This window comes from Athene noctua, chromosome 2, assembly GCF_965140245.1.
Source record: "Athene noctua chromosome 2, bAthNoc1.hap1.1, whole genome shotgun sequence".
Taxonomy (NCBI): Eukaryota; Metazoa; Chordata; class Aves; order Strigiformes; family Strigidae; genus Athene; species Athene noctua.
In genome coordinates this window covers 48,138,354-48,164,956 of record NC_134038.1, presented here as the reverse complement: position 1 = coordinate 48,164,956, position 26,603 = coordinate 48,138,354, and the positions used below count along the sequence as shown (strand labels likewise).

The 26,603-nt window shown below is 39.3% G+C and overlaps 1 protein-coding gene across 2 annotated transcripts in view; it reads right to left on the bottom strand.

The window, feature by feature from the left end:
* Window positions 1–26,603, bottom strand: part of GAREM1 (GRB2 associated regulator of MAPK1 subtype 1) — a 103,952-nt gene that overhangs the window by 49,830 nt on the left and 27,519 nt on the right. The window lies entirely within an intron of this gene.

The following is a 26,603-nucleotide window of genomic DNA, read 5'->3' as shown; positions in this document are numbered from 1 at the left end:
CACACGTATGAGAAAGAATGTATATGAATGCATCTTTATACAGCCTCAGTTCTTAAATCACAGAAAACAAGAGCAGATATTGAAAGGTTGCCTCTTCACTCCCTTTCCTTGCTTCCAATACAGAATTTGTTGTCTCTAAACCAATTCTGGCAAATGTCTGACCTGTTGTTAAAAACTTCCAACACAGGAGGTTTCTCAAACTATCAAGGCAATTCATGCCAATATATAGCATCCTCACATTCAGGAAAGTTTTTTGGGATACTTGGAGTAACTCATTTAAATCTCCCTTGCTAGAACTGTTTCCTTCAGCTATCTCTTTATTCTTCCTGCTGTAATTTGGATTTCAGTTGTCTGCATTTTTCTTGAAGTTCAATGTCAAAAGCGAGCATGCTGCTCAGCTGATGCCTTACCAACAGCCAAGAGAGCAGAACCATATCATCCTACAAACTAAGTTTCATCTCAGACACTTCACCCTCCTCTTTCCTTGAGGCAACATTATGACATTGTTGACTCATGTTCAGATTTATAAACAGAAGCTATTGCTAAATTTGTTTTTCATATCTAAATATCCAGCTGAAAATAAGATCTTTGATGTTTGCTGCCAGCAATGTGCTTGATGCATGCCTTTTAACCTTTTTTCATGCTCTCATTCTAAAGCAGATTCCTTTTCAGCTGTCAACAATATTTAAACTGCAACCATCAGAGGCTTGGATGGTTGATTTTTAGACATATCAGAAGGACACTTTCTTAATAAATAAACAAAAGCATATCAGAGTGGTAGATAAAGACCATAAATACTACTTGCTTGAATCTCAATTCTCTGTATGGGTGAAAGGGTTGGTTATCACCAACCACCCTCCAGCATACCAACTCAGCAAGGACAGTATCTTTGCTATTTCTTCTGAGAAAAAAGAAAAAAAATCATAAAAAAGCCCAAGCAAACCAAATCAAAGAGCTACTGATGGCAAATATATAATTTTAAAAAAGAAAATCGAGTGTCACGTGAAACAGGAAAAGAAACATTCTTTATTTGCCCTATTCTTTAAAGTTTCAGTGAGATAGAACATCTTACAGAACTGGACCACAATTAGAAAAAAGAGCCACCTGCAATGATCACTAAGATCAGCAAGCAAAGTGTTCAGTTGCACACAGAGATTTGTGTCTTTAGCAATACAGAAATAACCCAGCAAGGGAGCACTCAGGCTACAACCCTCTAAAACATTCCTGAGTTTAGACAGCTTCTGTTTCTTACATATAAAACCAACTGTTTTCATCACACATATACTCAGCATGTTTTAGAAACGCTTGCAAATAATAGGCACTCCAAAACTGCATTGGATTAGATCATTTGATAGAATAGATGATGTTTGTATCAAATATCACTACAATAGTTTTACAAATGGGATGCTGATGTGCCAAAGCAGTGAGGGCAGTACAAGATAGGGAGTGAGTTGAGGAAGAGTCGAGGCATTTTAAATACGTGAAGTAATGGGTAGGAGAGATATTATGCATATGTTAGCGCAATTGTCTTAAGTTCCAACAGTTCATAATGAACAGAGATGAACAAACATTATGAAGCAACTGTAGAAGTCTTAACTTTAATAAAAAAGATTCCTATTTTTTCTATATGCTGTTGGACAGACAGACTGGTGGTGAACAAAACAGTCTGTTGCTCGAAGCAACTAAGTTTGTCTTTACTCATCACCTCCTAAAATATGCTAAAAAGTTCTAACATGTGCTTTGAATTCCTCAAAGTAAATTAGTCCAAGAAACCAAGAAAACAGAGAAGCTTCTGTTAAACATCCTCCTTCTGAAAGGTGTCAGGCAAACATATTTTTTCCCCTCCTAAGGAAAGAAGTCACAATAAGCATTAAGAATACGTAAGAGTTTACAGAAATAAACACTGAAGTAATACCATAAAAGGCAGAAATGAGCCATAAAATTAAAAACTACAAAATGTGACATCTTGATGATGCCTCCCAAGTAATGATTAATATCTTCCTTGCCTCATATATCTGTACAAGTTCTGGAAGCTGCTATATGCCAGGCTACAGTCTCCTGAAAGAAATAAAAATTTCTGGATTTCCTCTTTCAGAAGCTGTAAGCCAGAGTGGCACGAAGCTGTTTAAGTGAGCCACCTCTTGTACTTTGTACCCTGAGTGTAGAGGCCATCCTTAAATCAGCTTGAATCTTGAAAACTGCTTTCAAGTATTAGCAGTTACATGGTGCTAGTCCTCTGGATTCTGGAAAGGAACACCAATTAAGAAACAGTTCTGCCTAGCTGATTTCTGAATTGCTAATTAAGGTAGATTCTATTAAATATGTCCAAATACAGTGTTTTATAACAACATTCAAATCTGACAGGGGAGGGAAGGGATTTTAAACTGTAGTAAATACCATTAAAACCATCCTCATTCATAAGATGCTACTGTCTCACATGAGACCAACAGACATGAATTACATTTTCTGTCAATGAGCATAGTTTATTCTTTCCTTCAAATACATTTTTTCCACATTTTACTAAACAGTGTTTTGTACTACAAAATTTTTTCAAGTTTGCCTAGTGTGCTCCCTTTCTCAGCTGTAGAATGAAAGTGACCTAACTTTAGCAAAGATTTTAAAGTCTTTTATGGAAGCTATATTATTCTACTAAGTATACCAAGATAAACACTATATAAATTTCAGTAACAGTCCTGTCTGGCAACAACGTATGAAAGTGTTTTGAGCTCTAGAAATATTTCTAGATGACCAGCCAATATTCTTTTAAATCAAGTGATTAGCTCCCTCTGCCCCCTAATCATCAACAAGCATCTTTAAGAACCTCTTGACTCATCTGATTTTTCAGGATGCTGCCTAAACTACATACTACTAAAACCACCACTCCCAATAAAGATTAATGAAAGAAATCTAGTAAGGTCAATCACTTGCCTTTCTTACATAGATACAATGATGTACTTTTCAATATATAGACATATTAAGCAGCTCTATATGTGTGTAAGGCATCTTTACACACAATTTCTACTACATGCCTAGTATATCATATTTGCCTTCACAGCTTTCCACCTGATGCTTATAGTGACTGTAATGGTGAGGATCTGAATTACATCAGAAGTAAAACAATGCTAGGATGTTATTTAGAGAATCAAAATTTTCTTTATAATAGCTGTGTTCAGACCTATTAGAAAATACCAGTAGGGTCTTTTCACATGGTTAAGTGCCTAAATTAAATTCTTACATGTGTAGCCTCTTTAATCCAGATTAATCACAGATGGTGAACACATGTAGTCTAAGATCATGCACCTAGGTCACTCTCTGAACCCTTCTTCTATTGGTAGCTAGTAAATAAATGCCTTTGAGAAGGACTTAGAGAACAGAAGTCGCCTTTAACCCATTCTCAATCAGGTAAGTGTAAAATTACACAGTAAACAACTATCTTCAATCTTCTAAAGGAGAACTGGTTGAGATTAGAGGTTAGGAAGGCACACGCAGTTAGACAGTGACACAGTACAGATACACATTAGTGGGTTTGTGTTTTGTTTTTTTTTAAATATGATTAGAATCCCTTTAAAAAAAAAAATCTCAATTTTAACTGTATAAATAACAACAAATGGGTATTTCTAAGAAATTTTCACTGGGTTTTTATACTACAACCACTAGAGATTTCAGATCCTACAACATTCTTCGTCACAGTTCACTTCTTCGATTTGGGACTACAGGTAGCATCTCTCACGTCTCAAAAACTAGGCAGTCAGTAGGCCCATCTGCAACAGAAGAGGTCCAGCTTTCCGGCCTGCTATACCAGGGACTGAAATGGAGATGACAACGTGCTCAGGTGAGCAATGCTAACTACTCTGTAAGAATGTCTCTAACACGGCTTTTCTTCTTCCCTACGTAAGAAAGCCTTGTCTTCTCACTTGCTCCTTCCCACAGGAGACAAGTTTCCCAGGTGTTGAAGCACCAAGAATGAGAAGAGGTCTTAGCTGAACACACCACTCCAAGAACAATGTGGTGCCCACAGAGCACTAAACTAAGTCCACACTACTATCCACTGGGTAACAACAATGCCCAGTCACACAGAAAACAAAGTGTAAAGGCTCACTCTGTAGGGCTGAAATCATTTCCTGCTGTACATCAGACTGTGTTTTGCCTTCCTACTTCTGTACTCACGTCCTCCATTTTTTTCTTCCCACCAAGGACTCCATGTGTCTCATTCCTCCCTGTGCAGTGCAAAAATAGCTGCTCCTCCCTAAGGACCATGCGCCCAGAAGTCTGCCTGCCTCTCCCAACTGTATTTTGTGAAATTACAGCTGGTCTTAAAAAAAAAAATAAATACTGTCTTCCTATATGATGTGTTGTCACAGGGAAACAACATATCTACAAACACTACAACCACTGTCCCTCTCTGCCTGCTTCTTTTCTTCTTCTTCACTTTTTCCACAGAGAAGGAAGAAATAAGCCATTCCAGGGTATCTGGGTTTTAAACCTTTAGCTAAGATTTAAAATCAAGGTTGTCATTTATTTGATTTACGGAGAAAGTACTGAAACTGCTCAGAGTGCTAGCCAAAGGCCTTCTGCTCTCCAATAAATCTCAAACATCCACTGGCATTTTGGTACCAGAGAGATGTAGCATCCACAGAAACATGAGACAGGAAAGAGTCACCTGGGCCATTAAGTTTGGGTTTTTGATCAACCACTGACCATCATAGCAACAGCTTTGTAGTCCACCAAGATTTTCAGGATAACCAACTCCCACTGATTGTCTCAATTTGGACACAGGCACCACAGAATTTTCATCGGCCTCTCTGTGAGCAGCAAAGGAGGACTACCCTATAGTTTATAGACAGACCAAAGTGATTCTTCTACAAAAGTGTTCATTTAATGGGAAAGCATCACCAACCTCTGTTTTCCATAGACAAAATGTGAAGGTTTAGCTCTCTGATGATCTCAGCAGGAAAGTGGCTCAAGTTTATGCACCCCATCTTCTCCCAAGCAATCCTTTCACTTCCCAGGAGAAGAGCACCCTCCCTGCAGAGCCTGGCTGGCTTCTCATCTTCCTGTACTGCTTTTTGGAAGAGGTAGTTAGCAGCTGTAGCTCAGAGTGGGGTCTCTACCACTGCTAGCAGGCAAGATTCACTCCAGTAAGATTTTCATCCTGAACTGTCATTCCATCTACAATTAGGTCAAGTACTAATAATCTGTCACCATCTGGAAGTCTCAGCCCTGTGCCTAGGGCTGGAGTTTTTTGAAGGTCAGAAACACCTCACCTCTTCCAAAGAAATAGAGGCCACCCATCAAAAGCTAGTTTTCCTGGGAATATACACTATGGAGCATATTTCTTAGTTTGGCTCATTTGTGCAGTATTTCCAGCCTCAGAATGTGAACTGATGCATCACATACAAGCCATGAGCCTCTAGTTTCAAATCAGAGAACAAGCAGTGAGTTTACGATTCATACGGATGCTTTAACAAGTCTACTTGCATTTATCAACCCATGCAAAATTGTCAGGCATCTTTCTCATTTGCTGCAGGACAGTCATAAACCTTAGGTCCTTATACAAATTTTAATTGAATGTGTTTATAAACTGACTTATCTCCAGGAAAGCCCTTAGGAACCATTTAGTGAAGTAAGAGAATTCACAAACAAAAACACACCTGGAAAAAGCTAGATAACAATGTTTTGGCAGGTCCCCAACAATTCCTTTTACTGGTAGCAATCAACATCCACCACAAACTCTGATTTGTCAGCTACTACTCTTAAAATCACGAGGCCAATCCATTAGCTCCAAATACCACCTTAAGCAAAAACCCTATTCAAGCCAAGTTTCCAGAAAAACTAAGCTAGGAAATGTATCCTCCTCCATTTCTTGTTAAGTAAAAGGTAACACACACACTACAGAAAGTTTGTGCTTCAGAGTAATGACGTGACAAAATCAAGTACTTGGTAGTTATAGCTATTCTTGATTAGTCCGGAAGAAATATGCAAATTAATGCATTTTAATTCGGTACAGTGTCATCTCAATCAGCTAGGCATAACTGAGTCAATGTGCAATCAAGAATCCTCATAAACAGAAGTTTCGTCATTAAGTTAGACCAGCATAGTCCTTTGCTTGATGTAAGCACACTTGAGCTGGCACAGCAGCTACAGTTTTTACATATAAAACAATCTAAAAAAAGAGCGAACCCTATACGTCCTACTCACCCACTAGGGAAGAATCAGACTAGCAGAGAACTGACAGCAATCAACATATTTAGTAACTGAAACCTGGTTCTGTCCTCCTACGCTGCCATGCTTCCTATTCCCACCATCACATTAAAGATGTCACCATTTAGTATTGCCAGGTTTCCTCCATCAACATCACTCTTTCAACTCTATTTTCATTTATGTTCTTAGTTTAATACAGCCCCTAAGTTAAAATGCACCCAATGGACACTTTTGAGGAAAATTTTCAGGACCGTCTAGCACCACGTAACTCACACCTACAACAGCAGAACAGGGTGAGAAGTACCACACCTATGTCTTCAAGTATATGTTTAATCAGTGAGGCATGACCCTTAATTTTTGCTTTGCGTTTTGTTTTCTACCAATTGGCTTATATTTTCCTGCAGGGACTTAGAGGAGATACGTCAAGAGTATGCACAGTTCAGTACAAAAGAGAGTTCTGAGGGAAAAGGAAGATTTCCAAGTTGTTCCCTTTGCAGTAATAGCTTTTACTGGTCCACCACCTACATGTAATGTAACTGTGACAAGCAAGATTTTTTGTTATTAGTCTTATGCCAGCCATAGAAGTATCAGGATCTCTACTGAAAAAAAATATTCAGATGGGTCAAAGACATAATAGTAAAATGAGAACCCTGTACAATTTCAATAGCAGCTAAGTGATCCAACCACTCTAGTGAAGTTACAATGATTGTCTACAACTCCACAAGTCTGTCCACCAAAATAACAAGTTTGCTGCACTGAGTCAGTCTCCAGGGTAGTCCTGATTTTTAACTTCCAACTGTTAGATAAAAGTTGCAAAGAAGCAGCACAGTGTCACCACCCTGCTAGGGTCTTCTCCAAAGACCAACTAGTAGGCGGTCCCACAGGCCATAACCTAAAACCCTTCAGCTTTGGAACCAAACACCTCTAGGAACTAGTTAACTTGGCAATATTTGTGAAGAGTAGTAATGAATGAATGAAGCCTAAGATGCTCAGTTCCACATAAACATAATTAATGTATCAAACTATCAAGCGTAAAACTGACATTATCTTGGAAAAACTCCAAGGGTCACAGGCATGATACAGGAAGGGAAGCTACAGAAGGAGCTACTGTATTTGCTTAATAAATCTACTGCACAGAGTGCTGTCAGTGGATTTTGTTCCAAGAAACTATACAAACAAAACAGTCTTTACAGACAGAAGAAAGGGAACAGGGCAAGAAAGAAGCAAGAACAATTTAGTCTCATGATCTCTAACAAAATTGAATAACCGAAATGTTCACGGATAATGTCTGTGGAAATCATGAATTTTCTGAATTATTGTGACAAACTCCAATTTCACAACTTGAAGGAAATGAAGATCACTTCTTTAAGAAACCAAGTGCCACGGTTTGTCTATTAAACATAAGGCTGTGATTAAACAGACTACTTGTTTTCTGTTGAGCCATTTACATTTTGATAAATTTTCCATCTTCTTCCAAGATGAGAGTCATTCACACATTGTCTTTAACAGCTTTTCTAGTAGAATAAATGGGTCTGATTTTATACAATCGCCTTTCCTATGAGATCACTGGAGAACCCTAAATATATATATACTAAAGTTTGATTTTTAACATTACCTTCTCAAATCACCATAGTTTAACTAGCAGACTTAAACTGTGCTCTCTCTGCATGGAAAGTATGTGTTAAGCATAAAAAAAGATGTCTTTATCACAAATTCTCCTAAATATACACACTGAAAATGTAAGGATGCCTTAAGATTACACAGGAATAGTCTTTCTTGATTCTGCTTTAGGAATAGAAAAAATGCCAAAGGGTAATCAGTTCTTATAACCTTCATCTACGTTGTTTTTCAGTTAAATTTAATTATATACCGCAAAAGGTGTTACTTTCATATCAGACTAACTGTAGAATAATCACTGAAACAGAGCATTAAGTAAAATAATTATATACAAATAGGGTAAGCACTATTGGCTCTCTCAAAGATGTCCTAAGGAAATGTTTTAGACAGTACTCTGAGATGACTTAGTATGTGGCAAAATTCACTGTACTGCCATTTATTAATTAAGGCTTATTTTACAGAATTAAACTCACATAGAAGTGTCTGTTGTTACTCAGAAAGCTCTTGCAACTAGGCTTTGGCATGGGATTCTGGGGCTCATTACCTTCCAAACAGGCTTGATTGTTCTGCAGAAATATTTTTTTTCTTTACTTGTTACTGTTAAGGAAGCTTGGTATTATTACCCTGTTATTTTTCTGTTCTTTGGAATAAGAAATTGGCCTTCAGGAGCAGCATTATACAACCCTGAATTGCTAACAGTCACTGAAAAAGGTGGCAGTAATTAGTAATCACAGTTTCACATATATATATACACACACATGTGTATATACTTTCATATATGCACATGCATATACACATATATGATATATACATATCAATTTTAAAAACTTGGACCTTACCTTTCAACCCCTGTAAAGAAACAAAACCAAAAACTCCGCTTCATGAACTCTTAAAAAATTTTTTCCCTCCAATTTCCCCCCTCTCCACATCTACCCGACTCACTTAAAGCATCTGTAGATGTTGGAATAGCATACCCCTCTTCTTCAACACATAACCCTGACCCACTTCACTGCAGAAAGCTAGTGAAACAGACTCCAAATATTTCATTCTGCAGCTGGTCTTTAAGCCCTAATAACCAAGGGAGGTTGAAGTCACTCTCTAATCTCCTAATGTGTAAGAATCAACAGAGCTCCCCTTTGAGAAGCCAGCCTACGCCAGAGCACAGAACAGATTGTGTCAAGTGACAGCTGCTTTCTGGCAGAACACGCAGGCTCCCTACCAAGAAAGGAAGGCAGGAAGCATCACTCAGTTGCGGAAGAGGTTGCCAGCTTAAAAAAAAAAAAAAAAGTATTTAAAAAAAAAAACATACAGCCATTCGAATAAGATCCATGCAGCTCTGAAGAGATGACTGGATATACCATAAATGTATATATTCTTTTGCCGTCTCCTCTTCCCCTCTCCGTTGCTTGCCTTCAGTAGGATGAAAGTTTCTCACTGCAAGGACTATTTGCCTATGTATCTGAATGGTGCTTAAGATATTATGGCTGCTCTACAAAGACAAATAATAAAGGATTGTCAAACTCTCTAACTAGTTAAATGAAGTTTGAAATCAAACATTTCATACATATACTCACTTTTCCTTAAAAAGAATTAGACATAAGAAAATGAGCTGTAGTCTTCTGATTGTTCACAGATATCACTGTGTGCGTGTACACACATACAAACAAGTGGAAGCACATTTCTTGCAATCATGTCAGCCATGCATAAACTAGGCAGGTAATAAAAAATGGCTTCATAGCTCCATGTTCTGCCCAGCTTGTGCAAGTATTATTTTAATTTGGAAGAAGCCACTAAATACAGCTTAGGCTGACCAGTCACAGCTCAATTCAAGTAAGAGATTTCTGAAGTTACATAAGCATTTTTTTTTCTGGTGTCTATAATGTTCTGCAGCACAAGATCAGATTTTTTTTAAATGCTACATTTCTGAAGACAAGTTGTTGGAATTACACTTTTGTACTTCTGAGTGTATTAGGTTCCAGGATGAGGAAAAAAAAAGTCCAGTCCAAGCACCTTTCCCACCTCTGTGAAAGAAAGAGACACAAAAAAAACTCCCCAAGAAAATCTTGGCAACAAATCAGCAACTGTTTTGGGTTTTTTTTAAGGACCATTTAGATGAGATGGCTGTATCACCTGACAAAGTTGCATTCACATCCTTTAGCTGTACGATTTAAAGCCCTTGTTAGATGGATTTCAGTCCTGCTTAAAATCTTTGTCAATATGTTAGACACAAAGCAGACTGCAACTGTTTTGTCAAATCCACATTTATGTTCAAACAGTTAACACCCAGACCAAATGAAAGGATTTTCACTAGTTAGCTTCAGCAGGATGAAGAAAGAACTGCAAAACTGTACGGAAATAGGCATATTATTTAGAGGAAATGGACTACCCAGGTTGGCTGTTCTTTTGAAAGAAGAAGGTCATATAAATCAGGCTTAAATCAGTTCAAATATTATATGGTCAGTGGAGAATGCTTGAACTGCAGACTAGAATTTTTCAAGAACTCAAAACTGGCAAAATGTGTAACGTAAATACACCAGGCATTAATAGTTCAATTTGTGGATGAAACAAAAGTCCCATCTCCTAAGAATAAACACACCTACAAACAGATCTGGTAATAGGAAGAGTTTTGCAAAATAATACTAATAAAACAGGAAAGATGGTTACAAAATCTCCTCTTGTAAGCGTCCTGATTACATCATGAATTCAGGATTATAAATTGTCTTTACTACTTCCTCTAGTACTTTACATTCTGTTTACCAAACAGAAATAGCACGCAAGGAATTTGTAGCAGGTGTTCCACTTTGCTCTGCGGCAGCAGTGTCCCAACTCGGCCACCGTCGGCCATGTGCCAGCAGTGGGGCACCTCCACAGGGACAATGCTCCAGCCCACAGGACAGCTATGGAGTTGAGGCACAACTGAGGCACATGAACAGAACTCAGATTCAGACTCCAGCACTATGCAACCAAGAGCTGCTGCTGCTACTTTTGAGATGTTAGTGGTTGGACAGACCTTTTCCATTGCAACTACAAGATACCCTTCTAGTTTTGCATCTGTGTTCATGAATACACTCATTTCAGTGCCAAATTACACCTGTTTGCACAAATATTCCTCTCTAGTCAGATACCAAGCTCTTCTAAAGCTGATCTCTGTACAGGATAAGGCTAGTTTAGTTACTATCCTTAATTCAGTGTCTCTCTAGCACAATCCCACATGAACACTTCAATCCAGAGTCAGGAATTCCTCCACATCTTCTATAGTCTCAGCCTGCACCATCTTGTATACAAAAATATAGAGCTTCTCATCTTAGAGGAACAGTATATCTAGACAAACGTTATCACTCTCTCTTGCTACATGTCCAGCCAGGGGAACTTCAGTCTCATCCACCCTCCTGCTTCACCTGGGAAGTTCTTTTTTTCCTGGCTGGGCCTAATCATTGAGATCCATGTAGAGCAAGATTCTCAACAGCATGTTCATCAGCAGGAAAGCGATTCATCCCACAAAGAACCACCAGGATGGCCCCACTGTCTTGTCCTTGCAAGACTACAACAGTAAGTAGTCTCTGACTGGAAAGTTTTACAGAACTGAACTAACCCTAGCAAATCCACTGCTGAGATTTTGGACCTGAGCAAGATCTACTCTAACACAAAGCAGCCTGTAAGACCATATACCAGTAACTTTTTAGAAAAGTAATAATGACTTTTGCCAAAAAATATATAGGTCTTGCTAATCACACAATGAAAGAGGTTAAGTTTTTCGGTTTTTAAAACAGCCTAAAATCTACTCTCACAGTTAACAGCTATTCAAAAAGATGACTAAAAATTTTTGGGAGTCAATAACAGCATATTTTTTTGGACTACTACTCTTCACAGTTCTCAAAAGCAGAAAGCTTTTACCCAAAACCTAAACACTGATGTATTGAACTTGCAGGATAGTGGTGCTTAATAGCTCACAGAAGAACATGCATCTCTGAATGATTGCAAAACAAGAGGGAGAGAACAGTCTAAAAGTGACTTTGCTATATTTAGGAATAGCACAGTCAATACAATACAGACATCAACTCCACAAATATAACTTGGGTCAGTCGCCAATGCCTGAAGCCAATACATCTGCAGGGGAAAAAAAGAAGTAAATAAATAAATAGATAAATCAGTCTGATAGCATAAGGGGAAAAAATTCCAATGAAAGGATATGCCAAGCACAGAAGAAATGCTTTCTTTCTTTTTGGGGAATTCACCAAATCTCTCTACAAGTTTAGCAATCTCTTAGCTCTTCTTCACATGTTTTTGTGTTTCTTTACATAATTCTGTGTTAGTTAACATGACGTTGTTGAGCAGTCAAAAACATTCAGGTGATACCACACACAGGCTGAAAATGACAGCAAAAAAATATAGTAGCAACCTAACAATCTCTACTAACAAAAGAACTGCAGCTCAGAGGGAAATGCTGCATTATAATCTGGATGCAATCAAATCTCTGGTGGATTTGTAAATCATCGCTAAGAATAATCTGTCTGGTTGTTTACACTATTTAAAAGAATACTGGTGTCAACACCCAAAGTTTGATTTCCATGTTGGTCTGAACTCTTGAATCTGTAACTGTTTGCAGACAAAATTTTGTCATCCCTATTAGTTGGATGCCCTGGAACAGTCAGACACTATAGTTATTAGGTCTCCACAATTCATAATTGATAACTTCCATATAGAATAGTCTGTAAAAGAAATTGAAAAGCTAAACCGAAAACATTCCACCAAAACACCTACCACCAGACTGAAAGACATCCATGGAAACAGTACTGTGGGATTTTACATTTACTGTGTTATTGACTCCTGCACTGCATACATTCCATTCACGATGAAAAATTCTATACATTTTCATGGCCACAAAACCAAGTAGATTTGACTACTTATGGAAAGCAAGAGTTTGGATGTGGTTTCTTTTTTGGTTGCTCGTTTTGTTGGGTTTTTATTCCCCCCTCTTTTTTTTTAAACTTAAAAGTTATTTTACAGAATTAATATTCATCAGCTACTTTAAGCATGTGCAATTGTTTCTCCTCTCTTCCCTTCCAGTGGATACAACAGTTGAGTGCATCTGTTTCCAAATATTTGATTGGATATGGTTCAAACAGTCTGCAGCCCAACTCTTACAAGAAGAGGTGCTCTTATTAAATAATACAAGTCCTTTGTGTACGGTCTTGCACCTGCTCTTTTCAGTGGAAACCACACTTACACTGTTCTTCACTCCTACAGTGTTCCTCAGCCATAGCAGTTAAGGGTAAAGAACCCAGATTTGGTGCTCCAAACACAGCACCCATAAATCCATTGCTGTGGGTGGCTGGTAGTCGCTAATTCAGACCATTTAGAATTAATAATTGTATTTACATGTTCTGAGTTTGTAAGTACACATTTTGTTGTTGTTGCTATTACAATCAACCTACATTTAATATGGAATCACATTTTTTCTATTGTTCCTGCCATTACATCTGAACTATATTTAATATGAAATCAGGTAAACAAATATAAGCATCCTCATACTTGCATTAGCTCCATCCACCCTTGGGCATTACACTGATTTTGCTATAATTTATTTCTACAGAAATTTAGACATTCTTTTATAGCCACTAGATTAAGCTTCACAGTTTAAGGCAATGTGCTTTTGAATCTTGTTTCTGAATAAGATTTGAAAACCTTGACATCCGTAGCCTCCACTTCCTTTCATGAAAGTGAGCCCCTAGGATCCAGGCCATTGTATTCAAATAACCAGAAGTCACCCACTGCTTTATATTTCTCACTTTTTGAACCATGGCAAGATCAGCAGAATACCAGAGAATATAAGTGTTTTCAAATACTCAGAAGTAGGCTCTTCTCAAGAGCCCTTATCAGTAACCTAGCTTTGCTACCATTGAAATTAGTGGGACTTCTATTACTCTATTGAAAAAAATTAAAATAACCCACGGCTCAACTCAGGAAATGTTATGTACTTCTGCAAAATTACTTACAACAGAGAGAGTACAGAGTTTCCTCCGACCTGAGAGGCCAGTTAAGAAGAGCATCTAATCCCTCCCTGATGATGTTTGGTTTTTTGCTTACTCCAAACGTAACCCAAAAGTTCTGACATTACCCACATGCCATAACCACTTTCCTCCTATGGCTGGGAAAGAAGAATTTTTTCCTTCAGTGTGGAATTACTAAGATGAACAGCTGATGAGCTTTTCAAATGAAGACTATATTTGGTCAAGAATTACCTGATGGGGGTTACTAAGCCCTGGAACCACAAAACCAATCATTCCAGACAAATTTCTGAGCTACAGCATTTGTTAATTTTAAGTGTAATTGACTTGTGAAACTCATCCGGCCTAAAAAGCTGTAAGACATGCTCTAGCACGCAACAACATGGAGTTGTGCCTGCATGCCACAAACCGACCCCAAACATAAGAAACATACAAAGTTATTTTTAAATCCATTCCAGATAAACTGTTTGAGGACATAGGTAAGAGGGTGTTTGTATTTGTTTTAATGGTTCCTCACATAAAAGGACAAATTTCTTAAACAGTTTTGTTTGTTTATTTGTTTAGTACAGAGAATTCCTGGAGCGGAGGCTAATATTTATAGCAATGCTAGTCAAAGTATTCTGTCTCCATTCTCAAGATCATCCCTCCAACTAAGGAAAGCAAGAAACAAAAATCCTTATTTGCCAAAACCAGCCCAAGTTGTTTCTATCACTGATTTCTTTTGAAGTCGATGATACTGAAGCCTAGGGCAAATGCTAACCAACCAGGTCCTTCATTTCAGTTTTCCAAATAGCTATCCACACAAAGTTTTGAGCTTTACAAACAACCAAGCCTTTAAAAACAGAGATGTTTTAAACTGATCCAACTAAACTATGAACATGATCAAGTATTACTCAAGTGCTGCTTTCAAAGTGCAACAGCTGAAACTTTCGATTCAGATTTGGAAGAGCAACACTTAGCGTTGCTCATGGTGAGGCCCCAATTAGCAATGCTTATTTTCTCCTCCACTTTATTTTATAAATGCATGTAAAGATCACTGTGACTAGTAACTATGAAAAACAATCAATATCCATCATCACCTTACACAACAGCAAACTTTAGAAATATTCACATAAAGCACACATATGGTTCCTATGATATAGACTCTTCAAAGTGAGGTTCTCTTACATCATAGCAGCTTATGAACACAGCCGGCACTTAAAGCTGAAAATGTTCTTAGCCTGAAAAACTGGCCTTCTACTAAACAAGGGAGCAGATACTTCCTGCTATTGATTTGGGCAGAGCAATCCTCTCAGAAGTATTCATATAGGGGTTTTGTTTTCAAAACTTGAGAAAGAGAAATTTGATTTTCATAGGCCTTAAACACTTATTAGGTTTGTAATTCTAGGACTCAACCTCCTTTCCCAGTCCCTTTAGAGCTTTTGCAAAATGAAAAGGACAGGCTACAACCTTCTTTCACAGAAACTTTCTAATGGAAACACCAGCTTCTTTGCACACCCACTCAGATGTATACAAGCTGCGGCAATTTGTCATACAGAAATTTCACTGCATCCCAGATTTCTTTCCTCATCTCCCTCAAGCACACTAGTTAACTTCAAATACACCAATTTTAGGAACATAGAATAATTTATTTCAGTATTTCATTTAGCTCCAATTGTCTAAAGCACCACAGTTTTGTTGAAAACTGCACATGAAATAGGATTCTTTTGGCTATTTTTGGGGTAAACAAGAGATACAGAAAATTCAAAAGCCTGCTTCTCAGTTGCATTAAACTTACCCTACCCTTTTTCAAATGAATTTAAGACAATGGAAATAAAGTAGATACCTTACTAGTTGATTCATGGATAGGAAAGGGTCAGTGTGAAAACTTTCTACCACTTACTGTACAGTCAGCAGGACCTACCAACTCCTAATTGATCCTATTTAATTCACCATGCTATAAGAGTACACACTCCCTTTATGCTTTTCAATGGAAAAAACTAGAAATAAAAAAAAAAATTAAAAATCCCCTACATACATCCCAACAGCAAAGAACTAAAGTTTAGCTCAGCCACATTGATAAAATTAAGAAGACATTTTTGCTGCATTGCTTTTTTAGTTATTTGCCCATCAGAGCATAACTTCCTTAAAATATACTTACATTTCCCCCCCAAAAAAGTTCAACCCACTCACATTGAATGGCTTTTACTGCTCGCACACAAAGAAAAGGTATCTGGAAGTAGTCTACTTTCTGGCATATAGATACCTTGGAAATCAAACCAAAGTGAGATCTGGCATTTGTGCGTGTATGTTTTTATATATATATATAAAGAGAGCGGCTATTACTCACACCTTGCTACAATAATATGACTTGGCAAATACAAGAAGAGTCAAATGTCTTCTCTCTCCTCCCCTCCATATTGTACTGCTATAATTGGTCACCAGAAAATTGACACAGAAAAGGTCTGCACACATGAGCTTGGCTGGCATACAACCAGACAAGGTCTAGGGAGGGTGAACGTCACAAGAGCCACTGCTAGACATGCACAGTTGGAAGAAAGCCTATGAGACTGCAGATTAACATTCTACAAGAAAAACACCCAGACTGTGTTGGCCAGCTAAGAACCTCGTCCCCAGATTTCAAACCAGTTTGTCAGACACTAGACCTGGTAGTGTCTGAGGCTAGGGGCACAGCTCTGTTTCCAGGCTGCTTAGATAGCAATGGTGCAGCTAGCACAATGGACTGGGAGAAGGTATTTTTAGTTGCAATTACTAGTTCATATCTTATCAAAACAGTTGGATGCACACAGTTGTTGCTGCTAATAGCTTCCCTTCCTCTTCTGGAAGAGCAACAAGAATTGTATTCATGGCAACTAAAGATAGAGTAAGTAGTACCAGGTGAAGTTAGGTGAACTCTGCTGCTGCAGCCACTGCAGTGAACTCCAGTACCTCCTATTCTTTTTGCAGGCAGTCCCACTGAAACAGATTGAACCGCATGTCTTTTTTTTTTTTTTTTGTAGAAAGGCTTAACCAGCCTCTTTCTTACAGTGACAAACGATCCAACTAAACCACCATGTGGTGGCAGTGCTCAAAGCCAAAGTCTATCCCTCAAAGCAGCCCCCTCTCTTCAGCTGAGGACTGGAGGACTAGAGAGTCCCAACTGCACACAGAGGGTGGCAAAGCACTTTGTACTTTCAAAGCCATCACTGAGCTGCCGGGAGAAGAGTTAGAAATAACAGTAAGAAGGAAAAGGGGCACTACTGCACATCAGATGAGGCAGAGCATCAGAAGGAGTCAGTAGCAGGATGACGGAGAGCCAGGTACTCTCCAGTTGTTATACACAAACTAACTCCAATATGAGAACAAACATCAGTGTCAGATACAATATTAAAAGTCACTGCCACAGCACAGAATATTCTTTAGCAGGCAAGGTTAAGTGTTGAAGGACAGCCTGACCTTGCTACAAGTTCATATGAAGCCATAAGGCTGAATGAGGAAGTTGTGCATAAATAAATGTTTATACTTTCATGACTCCTTACTACACCTCTGCAATGGAGCTCTCTTGTATCAATCATGCAGCTGTTACTAACAGCAGAGACTGATCATCATAAATTTTATGTTCCCATACTGGTGGCACCTACAGTTTAGAAAGAATGCTCTCATCAATCCTCCAGACCCACTACTGGTTACCAAATAAAGTATTTTCCATCGAGTATTTAATTAAATTAATTGTAATAGACTTTTATAGACCAGCTGCAATCACTTACTGTGGCCTTCCAGACTACCATGACTTTAAGAAGTTTCATTACATTACTTATTTTATTTATCATTAGAAAACCCCACATGCTATGAAAAGGTACATATGGTACCCAACCACCATTAAGAGGTAAAGAACTGGGTGCTTTCCAGCTTTCTAAACTAGGTTCTGTAACATTTTCTTATAGTTTTGGTAACAAATCATTGAAGAAGTTAATGTGAGGCTTTATCTAATACTTACATTATGATCTGTTCCCCCACTCCCTGAAAGAAAACCCACCAAAAGGTTGCAGAGTTTGGGTTTTTGGGTTTTCGTTTGCTGTTTTTTTTTGGTTTGGGTTTTTGGGGGGTTTTTGTATTGGTGGTTTTTTTTTTTTTTCTTCTTCTGCTGGCAATAAGATGCTTCTCTAAGACTGTGCCACACACAAACTGGATGAGCAGCCAACTGCTGAGTGGGAGGCTCATTAAAAAGGGCCATTTGCTTGCCATATGTCTCTTTCTTCTAGACAGACTAATTCTAGTCATTAGAGTTTTAACCAGAAGTGCAGATTAGCAAAGCAACTTTTTGTTAAAATGGTACCAGAAATTTTCCTATTGAGAACCACTCAATGCTCAGAGCGAGTTACCGGTTAGAAACAACAGTCCTGATCCCAAAGCAGGATTGGCAGAGCTCCTCATCCTTGCAGGACTGGCATTTCCCAACCTCTCGTAGGAGAGCCCCAGTCCCACCACCTCTTCTTGCTCCTACCCTCCACTGCCACCCAGGCTGCTGCTGCTATTGTCTCCTGCTTCCCCCCTCCACCACCATCTCCTCCTCATTCCTCTCCCTCCCTACTACTGCCGTAACATTTCCCCTGCTCATTCCCACACGCAGCAGGATGACTACAGGAGTATAAGATAACCAGATCAGGCAAGCTTGTCTGCCATTGAGAAGTCTGTGCACTGTGCTCCCAGCTTAGGAAGGCAGCACAAGCACACATGTTCCCAATCATCTATCTAGAACAGCTCTTGCAGATCTCTGGGTCCATGCTGTGTATCTTTAGCAGTGTGGGTACTACCACACCTGCAGACAAACACAGGTAAGCCACAGGCATCCATAGGCTTCCTGCAGTAGGGTAGTAGTCAGTCAGCAGGAATCAAATTGACAAGAATGAAAACAACCAACCAACCCCATCCCCTTAGGTTTAAGTGCATCTCTCAGCCTCTTTTTTAAGAATCAGATAAAGCAGTTTTTCAGAGAGGAACATATGTATACTAGATCTTAGTATAAGTGTCAGTCTCTTCTATTTACATGCTGGTTTAAGATGCTACCAGTATGAAGTCAAACTCACGTTCTTCATTAATTTTAGTTAGAAAGTTTGTCTAAATTCACATTATGTTTCTATAGCAACCATCCTCCTGGAGGATCCGAAAGCACTTCACAGGAAAAAACAGATACCATGAAGAGTTACAAGTAATGACCATTTCCCCCATCCAACATCTCAACAATGTCTGATTTACTATCACACTGCCACTTTCATTCCTACCCAGAGTATTTCTCATCCCACAACCCAGGATATGCTGCAGCCCTTCCCCTATACCAACTCTGAGAGACATCTCCTTCCTAGCAGCTGGTTCTGGGTTTCCATGTCACACTTGTAAGAATCTCTCAACTCAGACCCACAAATCTTAAACACAACACTACTTTGGTTTTTTTTGTTTTTTTGCATTGCAAGTGTCTTAATTCCTCCCCCATACTTTGAATCCTAGTAATTAAATTAGCAGGGACACAGGAGCCAAAGATCTGGATTATGCAAGCCACCCTGTCCATCCATCTCACTAAGGTTTCACTTTTCCCATCAAGCTTCACAGTAGTCCCACTTGGCCTCCACAGCCTTTATTTTTTTTTGAGTTTGGAAATGCAGAGGCCCATGCAGTATTTTATCAAAGACAGCTTTCCCCAATCAGTACTTCATACTGAACACTTTCTCCTCCATAGATACACATCTCACATTTGTTTATGGTAAAAAATAAATAAAAAAACCCAAATAATCAACCTATTCTTCTGGCAGAAGACAAGAAATGCACTTCCCATAATTTTGATGAAGACCTTCAGAAACCTTAAGATGTGATCATGCATCCTAATCATATGTCCCTCTCCCTTTTTCATGCACATGTGCAGCCATCATGACAAAAATGGGACCTTTCATATGATGAACTGGTCCACAAACACACTAAAAGAGGGATCAGGTGAGTATAATGAAACAAGGCAACAAGGAACAGACACAGCCAGCTTTGATTATTTCAGCCACCCAAATGCAGCAGCCAACCAGCCTTGGCTGGCTATTCCCAGTCTACTGCAATACAGAATTCATGTGAGATGAACTGGAAAAGGTTGAACTGGTGACAAATATTTAAAGAGTGTTCTGTGAAGGTGACCCCCCTGAAAAACATAACCTTCTTAGCATTTAAAGGGTCTTTCTTACTCTACCTAGGCTACCAACCATCCAAGATAACAGTAGCATATGTTAGAGTTGTAGATTTTGTGACGGATGGCTCACCAGCCAGGTGCTCCTACTTTGAGGACACTCATGAAAGCTCCTGTACAGTACACACATGTACACTGTACCTCCTTCGCTCCTGCTCTGCCTGCCTTTGTGATCAAATTGTGTGCTCTGGTTCCAAAGCAGAGTTGAGTCTCACCTAGAGTAAAGGGAATGAGTGGAATAAACAGAGCTTCACATTTTTGCATAAAGCTGTGCAGACAGTAAGTAGAGGCTTCAGTCTCCCTCTAATGCATAGGTCCTTCAGAATGAGAAGCTAAATACCCATGTTTATCCTATCCAGTTAATAATGGTCACCTTTGCTATTAGTGTTAATAGCTTCCCCCGCCCCACACTGAAACGAGTCAATCTCTGCCAAGTGAGAACATAAAATCTCTGCACAACAGCTCATGACAGAGAAAAAAAAGCCCATTTTTCCACTCCTCGAAGTTTCAAATTCACAGAAGTGCCTTTCCCTGACACAGCAGAATTACTGTCTTGGATCACAGGCTAAATTAAACACACAAATTACATTCTCCATATAAACAGAGTTATACAGGGCTTAAATAGCATGGTTTTATTTTCCTATTGGCACCAATTTGTACAGTAGTTCAGTCAAAGCTTAAGACATCCGTGATGTCAGTTGCTTTAATAGGCAGCACTGACGTGACCGTCTCTCGTTCCCAGACGTGAAGTGTGCTGGTTTCCATGGGGAGGATGCTGCCCAAATAATTCCTACCACACTTCCTATCAGTTGTTTTGAACAGCAAACACTGGCTCTGGGGGGCAGGAGGGGGGAAAGTCTGTTTGGGCATCCAAAAATTCACAAGATGACATCATCTTGTGTGACAGATTTCTCTGCAGCTCCCTCCCCAAACACACACGACCTATCAAAACCCCTGCTCTACATTCCTGCCAGTGGGGTTCTGTATTTACAGAAAGGAGAGACATTCATAATTTTTCCCTTGCTTGTTTGCCATGTTAGCTCAGTTGTAACAGTTCCCCCTCCAGCCCCAAGAAGCAGAAGGCACAGTCAAAGAGAGATTTCTTAGACTAATCATAGGAAGCTCAAGGCAATTTCATCCCTCCCAAATTCCCATGCAGATTTAGACCATGTAACAAGACAGAATCTAAGAAAAAGAGAGGACAAACTTGAGACAAAGTGAAACCAACGGCAAAAGAGACAGCCAGATGAAGGTAGAAAAAAAAAAAAAGAAGTATGCAGTAAACCATACCGAAATCCCCTAAGCATTAAGGATTGTACTCTGCAAAAGTCTTTATCTGTACTAGCATGTACTGTGATCCAGGTAAGAGTTGTGGGATAGATGCATTGGTGACTGCATCATTCTTTGAAAAGATTTCACAGCAGTGACATATGTTTGCTTTCTTCTGTACCTGCTACTCTGTTCATATAAAAACACAAACCCCAATTTCATGCAGAGTTAAGTGATTAATAAAAGGCATTATTATCTATAGAAACTATCAACTCAAAACATACCACTTCTCAGCTGAACCAGATTTTGTAAGAATTCTCCCTTAAGGATTGCACAGAAGCTTTTTTTTTTAAAAAAAAACCCAACAATTAAACAGTGACCATGGCCTTTACAACTGCTTTCTCTTTATTCTCTTCTCCCATCAAGGGCCAACTTTGAGGCCATATCAGTGGCATTAAATCTGTAAAATTCCTACTTTAGGAAAACAGGTGTGAAGTTCCAGAATTGTAGTGACAGACTACAGGCTAAGAGACCCTCTTTGAGCTTCTTTTTAACTGTATGGTTTTCTATGTGCCTGAACATCTACTTCAGTGTAGAAAAGGGTGAAGCCTTTTCACACTTAATTCATGCCTTGTTCAGTGCCTAGGAACAGGCAGCTCATCCCTACCCCAACCTTGCTGGCAGGAGCTTACCAGCTGGGTAAGGCTGTAGTGTTAATGACCTTTTAAATCCTCAAGCTATACCTCATGAAAGAGGAGAGCTGCTTTCTCTTGGGAACTCAGGAGCCACATTCCCAATTTCCTTGTAGCTGGTACTTAAGGCAGCCTCAAGTGGTCGGAAATGTGGGATCAGACCAGAACCTTGAGTGCAGCCCTAAATACACCTCAAATTCCCAGTAGGGAACAGCCTTTTCTTCTCAGCTTCCTAGTGGTTAAATTAGGCAGCTTTTAAGACCCTTCTCCCAAGCACTTAAGTCTTTCTAGCATGATGCAAACGAGCCCAGCACTCCCCTGTACCAGCCGAGAGCTAAGGCAAAGTAATTCAAGCAATGCCAAGCAAATCCTGTGTAATTTAGCCCATCTCCCAGTCTTCTGGGAACCCGTTTCCTGGCTGCTATTCTACCCTCAACTGCTATCTTTCAAAAAGTCATCCTCCCCAGTTAATTTCTTTTATACAAGCCTCTTGAGTTCTTTCCTAATTGATGCTACTCCAATCAGCTTCTTTGTTGCCCACAGAGATCTGGAACAAGTAAACAAACAAACAAACCAAACCACCTTATGGTGAATGCTTGTAAGGTCATATCTGAATTTCAGCAAGTTGCAAGTTTGCAGACTTAGAGTAACAGCCAAGGACTGTGGAAGTCTGAGAGGAATGTGTGATACTTCGAATCATCAGTTGTAAAAGCTGCAAGTTTTCCCTCTCTCCTCCCACTCCCTTTCCTTTCTCACAAATAAAACACAGAAAGTTCAATGCTGATGCAAATCTTAGGTTTTTTAAAACAAGATTATACTCATGCTGAAATCAAAGTAGAGGAGAACAAGACAGCTGCATCTAAAAGCATATGCCTCTTTCCACCTAGTACCTCACTGAGATAATATTGAAAAATATCACCATCATCACAAGCTTTTGTTTCCTTTAAGGCACTAAGCAAATCCCATGAAATCAACGTAATTTTATAGTACAAACTAGTGTCTACAAACCACAAACTCTTATCCCAGATTGGAAAGCAAGTGAGAAAATGCAGTTATTTTCTTTCCATGAACTTCTGGGATGTAATCAGACTCTTCCTCCATGACTTGGAATAATTCTACCCTGTGAACTAACCCTACTGTTCTCACTACATCAAAGAGCAGCTTTTGAAAGCTGCAAACTCTACAGCAGTTTCAGACATTTCAGATGGGCCAGGCAGCAAAACTGGAAGGTGGATGGGAACTAAAACAGAGTTGATTGGGGTTTTACCAGAAGGCTAAATATAAACTTTGATATATCCAGCCACCAAACTAAACACCAGACAAATTCTACAAATATTCTGTAGGTGACCCCAGAAATCTCTCATAGACATAAGGTTGTATATATACAAAAGAGAGAATCAGTTATCTCAGTCAGCTGATTTTCATTTATGAGGACGATAACTTTAAGGAAACTAGACACTGCAAAAAAATCTGGCTGACTCCAGAGAGATGAAGTTGAGTGAAAGATTCTCAGCAGTGCAACCTGATGAAGAATTGCACACCGCCATTTCACTAGAAGCTAAATTTGAACCATCTCCCCACACTGAAAAGGTATTTCTGATCCATAGCTTGCATTCTGGGAAGCTGCTGGTGCACAATACTAGAAATCAAGTATCATATACACTCAGACCAAACTGCTGAATCAAAAATCAAGTAATCAATCAAGCAAGGAAACATAAACAATAAAAAACAAAAAAAAAAAGAAAAAAAAAGGGGGAAGACATATATATACATTCCTTAATAGTTATAAAAGTAAATGCAAAGTAGAAATGATTCTCCGATACAAGTGCTCAGACAAAAGGGGGATATTTCATTAAACTTAGGTAAAAAGCTGCTATTTCACCAGACGGGCTACTGAGGGTAGATGAAGGAACAGGAAAAACGTGCACCCACAGGTGCAGAAGAAATAAGCAATTCTTGCCAGCAACTTCAGTGCATGTCTTTTGATTCTGTGATTTGATATTACACTGTAGATTAATGGAGAGGCATTTGCCAAAATGTAAATAGGCACAGAGAAGTGGAATAACAAACAGATAGGACCATGGGGAAGTCAGACAGCAGCTAAACTTGTTGAAGGCAATTCTTTGGGGGGGAAAAAAAACAAAGGAAAAGTTAAGAATATAGATATTTGCTGATGTATGGAAGAACAGTTCATCCATTATTTCAGGGTGACAGGTTTGCAAAATCAAGGAATATGAAGACAGTTTCCAGGCCACAAAGCCATGATTGCCTACAATAAGAAAAACTCAGTCTGTGGTGAGGAAAAAGGAGGTAGCAATTAAACTAAAAACAAGTAGATAAAATATATTTTAACACATAATCATTTTCCTTACAGAAAAGCATGAAATGATGCAATTACAAATGCTTCAGACATTACTGATCTCAGGCTTAGAGCTGAAGAGGCACGCACTGCTCACAAAAACAAGTGCCCTCTCACTCTGCAATACCCAGGCACTGCTCTACAATCAGATTTTTAAGTGAATATCGAATAGACTTTCTTCTATTTGTTTATGGAGAGAAAAGGGTTGCAATTCTCAGGAAACTTTACACAGTCAAACACTGAGAGCTATAGAAATCATAGTCCTCTTTTAAAAGCATGAAAACTATATGCTGGTGGCAATGCTTTTATTAGCAGTGCCCATGAAGAAAAGCTTTCAAACCTCCACTGCTTTTCAGATCATACAACTTTTTTCAAGAAAACCAAACCAAAACAAAACTTGGATACTGAGGGATTAAACACGTGAGATGGCTTTTTTTCTTGGTTTTCTTTTGAGGACATACAGTCATTAATCATCTACCAGCCCATAGACACATGGCAGCCTGCCTCTGTCAGAAGCACTGCGTTTTGAGTCCTGCTCTCTAGAAGTTATATTAAGTTGTTCAGCACAAAAGCCCCAGGAGAACTATGTGATAGTTGGGTGCCAGGTTAAGTTCAAAGCAAAACACATTTCATATCAGGGAGTGGTGTACCTGTTGGCTGGAAAGGACTCACCTAAGTAAGTTCCCTACTCCAGAGCAGTGTCCCTCCCTGTCTTAGATCTCACCCACCTCTTTGAACTTAAAAATTACACCATAAGAGTTGTACTGTTCCACTTACACAGAACAACAGGCATATCTCTCCCTGACCCCACTCACTGTTCCCAGGGAGGCAAAGCCCCGGACAAAGGGCTCTTTGTCCAACACCACCTTCCTTAACAGCATGAAATTGGACTTGAGGGAGTGAAGAGTCTAAATTGAACATAAGACAAGGCAGCACCCCCTCCACCCCCAAATTAACACAAGCTGGCAGAGGATTCCATAAAGGTGTCAAACAAAGGACTTTGTCAGTCTAATGTTTGCTCTTCTCTCCAGGGCTATGAAGAGAGCTGCACAGTGTACTTACGGAAGACCCAACATGCTATAAACCTCTAAGAGTGCTTGGTTTCACCAAAGCAAAAATCCAAGCTCTTCCAGATCTTGGATGTATCAGATTGAGGGTGCGTACCGAGCGACAGCAGCTGCTGTTACCATCTCAAGACAACTAGGAGATGCCTAACTCACACCATACTTCAGTGCTCTCCTCTGTCAGTGTCCGAAGTCTGACTATCCCAGAGCATGCAGCAGGAGGCCTGTTGGGAGTGCAATACTGTATCTTAAAGGCAGGAATGCCTTTGGACATGAGACACTTCTGCAGCTGCACACTGCAGAATCTCAGGGAGCTTTTCTGCTTCACCGCTGCCAGGGCAAGTTCATGCTTGAGAAGACCTGCAGAGAGCGTCTTCCTCCGTGTTAGAAGGACAAAGTGAGGAACAGGCCCATCAGGCACTGCTCCACAAATAACAAATCAAACCAGTAGAAACAGGTTTCAGTAGGACGTTCCTTGTACGCCAGTTCTAACACCAGAGAAGGGACTTCTGACTCATTCCCACCCAGCACCCCACCTGGGGAAGGTTCACATGACAAGGTTTTATATTTCCTCATTTAAAAGACATTAAGAAAGCTATCAGCACACTTAGGTAAGCAACTGGACAGGGCACCAGCAATTACTCTGTATTAGCAATTGCGCACCTTCACTACCTGGTGGGGACGTGTGAGTTCACAGGAAGAGTATTTCCAACACCCTGGATGTGTTACAGTGTGGCACACCCTGGAATAGGGTGTTACTTTCTAATATCTTCATAAAAGTTTCTTCTTTATTAGTTGCCTCCTATGAGCACCCAGATAGCATCAGTGACATTAAGTATTCCCTCCAAACCCTGGGCAAAGCTAAGTAGAAGCTTAAAGAAAAACAAGAGGTAAGGGCTGGGGCTTTATATGTTGGTTGTTTTTTGTTTATTTTTTTTTAAACATCATCTCAAAGAAACAACTTTGCTCTCAAAATGGAAAAAAATGCCTCAAATGGAAAGGAGAGCAAATGAACCATCAGTTGCAACAACAGAGATAAGGCCCTGAAAAACAACAGTAAAGGTCCTGTTATAATTTGATTAAAAGTGGAAGTGAGTATTTAGGGCAAAATAACCTAGAAGCTGCCTACCCATCCAGAAATACTTTTTCTTTCATTGCATACACTCACCAATACCACAGCCTCTGAAAGAA